The following is a 5,701-nucleotide window of genomic DNA, read 5'->3' as shown; positions in this document are numbered from 1 at the left end:
CAGTTTGCAGTGAGTTGTGGAGGATGTTTAGTCCCTCTCTCCGAGACACACGTCATGAAGAGAACAGATATCGTTTGAGGGGAGGATAACGTGTTTGATTAAAGATTACCATGCGAATTAGCCTATAAAAAATAATGATGCACTGATAAATCATTTATAATATATAAAGAATTGTCAATTTTGATTTCATGATGACTTTAAGAAACATTTCAGGTGTTTCACTTTCAATGTTCATTCATTCATGACTTTAAATTTGTTGGCCACAGAACCCACGTACAGGCACAAATGCATAAACATTGGGAGAATACGACCCCACGGCCACATCCGCTCGGTCTTATTTGATTTCATGCGGAGCTCTCATGAAATAATCAAATGAGTGAGATATTGCTGCTGTGTCCTCAGGCTCTGTGTTCTACACACAAAACAACACTCATTTATTTCTATAAGAGAAAGAGGAGGGACAATAGAGATAATTCAGTGGTGAACTATGAGGATGCACTCATTTTTCTGAAGATATTAAATCACACACAGCCGCTCGCAGAAAGCATTCGGGCCCTTAACCATTTCTCTCATTTACTGAATTACAGATCTGCAAGTGAAACGCTGTGTTCGTGATGTTCGTGTTTCGAAGCAATAAAGAGACTCAACATTTATTTGTATCTTTATTTTCGTATAAAATTTCTCTTTTCTTTTATAACCTCAAACAACTGAAAAACATTGTTGTCATGAGTGCCATTCATTTAATGTTTTGTAGTTTAAGAAACTGCGGAAATTAAAATGTATGTTTATTGCATTTTCTGGCTTTGCAAGCTGTTCAAGTGTGTTTTGCTCAAGGTTGTTTGAATGGATCGTTGAGATATAATGTGTTTGAGAGTCTTAAGAGATGGTGTTTGATTGTGTTATTACTCTCATTTCTTGTCTGCAGTGGTCTTGGAATGGGCAGAAAGCCACAAGGCAGGAGCACTTGACTGCTTTAAATTGGGCTATTTATCTTGGCCGCGTGGTGGCAAACGGATTGGCTCCTGCCTTACTGTCCATCTATCATTACGACTTCCCTCGGTGGAGGTCAAAACTGCAATTCTATTGAGCCCTTGAGTTTTGAAGAGAGCAAGATCTTTTTGGAAATTAAGATGCACTATAGTGTATATACTACAGGCTCCCTGTCTTATGGAAAAGACTACATTACTACATAAGAGTACATTTCAAGAAAGTTATTTACTAGGGATGTCAATTAAACACATTAAAGTGATCATGGCTCATATATAAAGGGATAAAGGGATCATATATATATATATATATATGTGTGTGTGTGTGTGTGTGTGTGTGTGTGTGTGTGTGTGTGTGTGTGTGTGTGTGTGTGTGTGTGTGTGTGTGTGTGTGTGTGTGTGTGTGAAAAATAATAATAATTCAACCCTCATCTCTGAGCCTCTGTCTGAAATGATCAGTTTTTTGAGGTTTGTCAGTAAACGGCCACTGTTATGATTGGCTTATGCCATTGCATAATAAACAGTATCAACGCTTACTCGCTATTGCATGCGAGTAAGTGTTTTGAAAACATTATCCATATAAAACCATCATTTACAAACAAAGCATTATGAAATAATTTACTTGTGATGTAGCTGCTGTCAGATTCAATACAGTTGCTGCTTCATCTTTCAACCAAATTTTGTTGTTGTTGCAAACTCTCCATTACACTGTGCCTCATTTACAAAACAATCTGCGGTCAAATGCTCCGAACAAACATTTAATCCTCTGAAGCGATCCAGGACGCCATTAAAAACAAACCATCCACTTGTTCCTGACACTGGGGTTCTCCTGAAATCTGCACAGAGACGAGCTGTTAAACGAGCTGTTTAAACTGGACATGTCAAAGAAAACGTTCCTTTACGCTCCTATTTATTCTTCCATTTGTCCTCTTGCTGGCAGACTCAAGTGTGTGGAGTAAAATAAATGGGCATGTGTATACTGTATCCAGTGTAGACAGCATCAGTAATTATAATGGGTTGTGTTTGCTTTTGACATACAATGCGACGCTCGCATCCGCTGTAGGCAAATGTCAGCAGTTAAACGACTTAACGCCAGTGGGCTATGCTGCGATGATGTATAACAATATATTGTAAAATGTAATGTATTCCTGTGAGCAAAGCTGAATTTTCAGCATCATTACTCCAGTCTTCAGTGTCACATGATCCTTCAGAAATCATTCTAATATGCTGATTTGATGCTCAAGATACATTTCTTATTATTATCAATTTTGAAAACAGTTGTGCTGCTTTATTTTTGTGGAAACTATGATACATTTTTTCAGGATTCTTTGATGAATGGAAAGTTCAAAAGAGAAGCATTTATTTGAACTTGAAATATTTTGTTACATTATAAATGTCTTAACTGCCACTTTTGATTTAGTACTTGTTGAATAAATGTATTCATTTCTTTCTTGTTTTTATCTTACTGACCCCAAATCTTTGAATGACAGTGTATTTTGAAAAGGGACTGAAACTGATTTTGAGTCAGTAAAGCCATTAACCACTTAGCTCTCCCACTCTGACTCTCTGATTCTCCAAATGTAAATGTTCATTGCAGAATTCATCAAATGTAAATGAGGCTGGAAATCGACTAAAAAATGGCTAAAACATTGGTCAGATCAGTTTGATTGCAAAATGAACTATAGGCTTGTGACTGTTTTCAGTGAATATTAAGACTGTACATATGATTTATTGACTTTTAAATGCAATGGATATGTACACTGAAAAAAATTATAAATGCAACACTTTTGTTTTTGCCCCCATTTTTCATGAGCTGAACTCAAAGATCTAAGACTTTTTCTGTACACAAAAGGTCTATTTCTCTCAAATATTGTTCACAAATCTGTCTAAATCTGTGTTAATGAGCAGAGATTTTGCCGAGATAATCCATCCACCTCACAGGTGTGGCATATCAAGATGCTGATTAGACAGTATGATTATTGCACAGGTGTGCCTTAGGCTGGCCACAATAAAAGGCCACTCTAAAATGTGCCGTTTTATCACACAGCACAATGCCAAAGATGTCGCAAGTTTTGAGGGAGCGTGCAGTTGGCATGCTGACTGCAGGAATGTCCACCAGAGCTGTTGCCCGTGAATTGAATGTTCATTTCTCAACCATAAGCCGTCTCCAAAGGCGTTTCAGAGAATTTGGCAGTACATCCAACCGGCCTCACAACCACAGACCACATGTAACCACACCAGCCCAGGACCTCCACATCCAGCATCTTCACCTCCAAGATCGTCTGAGACCAGCCACCCGGACAGCTGCTGCAACAATCGGTTTGCATAACAAAAATAGTTTCTGCACAAACTATCAGAAACCGTCTCAGGGAAGCTCATCTGCATGCTCGTCGTCCTCATCAGAGTCTCGACCTGACTGCAGTTCGTCGTCGTAACCAACTTGAGTGGGCAAATGCTCACATTCGATGGCATCTGGCACTTTGGAGAGGTGTTCTCTTCACGGATGAATCCCGGTATTCACTGTACAGGGCAGATGGCAGACAGTGTGTATGGCGTCGTGTGGGTGAGCGGTTTGCTGATGTCAATGTTGTGGATCGAGTGGCCCATGGTGGCGGTGGGGTTATGGTATGGGCAGTTGTATGTTATGGACAATGAACACAGGTGCATTTTATTGATGGCATTTTGAATGCACAGAGATACCGTGACGAGATCCTGAGGCCCATTGTTGTGCCATTCATCCACGACCATCACCTCATGTTGCAGCATGATAATGCACGGCCCCATGTTACAAGGATCTGTACACAATTCCTGGAAGCTGAAAACATCCCAGTTCTTGCATGGCCAGCATACTCACCGGACATGTCATCCATTGAGCATGTTTGGGATGCTCTGGATCGGCGTATACGACAGCGTGTTCCAGGTCCTGCCAATATCCAGCAACTTCGCACAGCCATTGAAGAGGAGTGGGCCAACATTCCACAGGCCACAATCAACAACCTGATCAACTCTATGTGAAGGAGGTGTGTTGCACTGCGTGAGGCAAATGGTGGTCACACCTGATACTGACTGGTTTTCGGAACAAAAGTGTTGTGTTTATAATTTTGTTAAGTGTATATTCGATGCATGAAATTATTTGTCTTCAGTCTCTATCTATATGATTTTTTAGAATGTATGTGATTAATTCAATACAATCATTTAAATTAATTAATCTGAATATTATATATTATATATTTTGATCCTGAGTTATGTCCTCAGGAATCATTTTAAAAGCTTAGCTAACTCTTTAAGATCTTATATGATTTTAAAGCCTACTCTTGCTCTCACATTCTTTTTAATCAAGTTTATTTGTTTTCTTTTTTTAATAAAATTCACACAGAGACTGTGGGTCTGCAGGTGGAAATTCATTTGAATTAAGGACACTATTGGACAGGAATGTTTTATTTGCTACAACAATCTTAACAGCTATAAACATGAATATTACTGCCACATTATCAAGGTTGCATTTCAATGCAAAATAAACTCTCTATGTGAGACAGTATGTGCTGCTCACTGCTCTGTCCTTCAGAGGTAGGGTATAGAAATGATCACTTTCAAATGCAGTTTGCCTAAGGACTAATTCTAATGATAGCGAATGGGGTCGAACTCAGATTCTGTTCAGAGCTCAGTTTGAAGGACTCTTATAACCCGTAATGTACTAATCACTCTTTCTGCAGGACTCTTTTTACACTACTTCAGGGCTAAACGTTTGATGTTTCTTCTTTGACAGCTCTTTCATTTTCTTTGTTAGCTGTTTTCTCTGGATGCATGCCATGGCAGACACCCGAAAGGCCTTTTAGAGACAGTTCATGAAAAATATGAAGCACCCGATCCAAAAAGTTCTGCAAAGTTGATTCGTATTTATTTGCAAAAGTAAGTGTTAAGTTCTCACTATGTGCTTCTGCGACTCCCCCGATGGCGACACACTGCTTGCACTGCAGGTTTGTTTCATTATGACATCTGTTAAAGAAAAAAATTCCTCAAACCGCTGCATAGCAAGGTTGTATTCGCTAGCAGACTTTGCCCGTAGGCTTGGCCTTTCTGTAGGTTCAGCGCTGGCAGTCCTAATGAGACACGAGGGACTCGACGCTTAGAACCAGAAACTTCTCCATCATGAGAGAGAAGGGCTGGAGACTTTCGTACAGGATCTGATTGATGAACAGGACAAGATGACAATGCAGCTGGAAAATGCAATCTAAGAAGACTAAATCTGAGCTATCTTCACTGGAGAACATTCACAACTCCAGAGGAACCAGGGGCGCAGCAGAGTTACATTTCAGCCCACTGTCATTATATGTTAAAGAACGTGTTAAAAACTTGGGTGTTTATTTTGAAAGCTCCCTGAAGTTGAATGCACAGATAAATCATGTGGTAAAATCTGGCTAAGATGAAATCATGTGTGACGTATAAGAGCCTTGAAATTGCAATCCATGCTCTTATATCATCAAGACTTGATTATTGTAATTCTTTATATAAGGGTATTAGTCAAGAATCTATTCTACGGCTGCAAAAGGTTCAAAACGCTGCCGCGAGATTATTAACGAATATTTAAAAACGTGAACACAATCCGTCCTTGGTCTCTTTACATTGGCTCCCTGTACAATATAGGATTGATTTTAAACTTCTTTTATTGGTGTATAAATCTCTTCATGGCCTTGCACTGACTTATTTATCAGATC

The sequence above is a fragment of the Rutilus rutilus genome (assembly GCF_951802725.1).
Source record: "Rutilus rutilus genome assembly, chromosome: 17".
NCBI classification, from domain to species: domain Eukaryota; kingdom Metazoa; phylum Chordata; class Actinopteri; order Cypriniformes; family Leuciscidae; genus Rutilus; species Rutilus rutilus.
Note: the sequence above shows the minus strand (reverse complement) of the source record.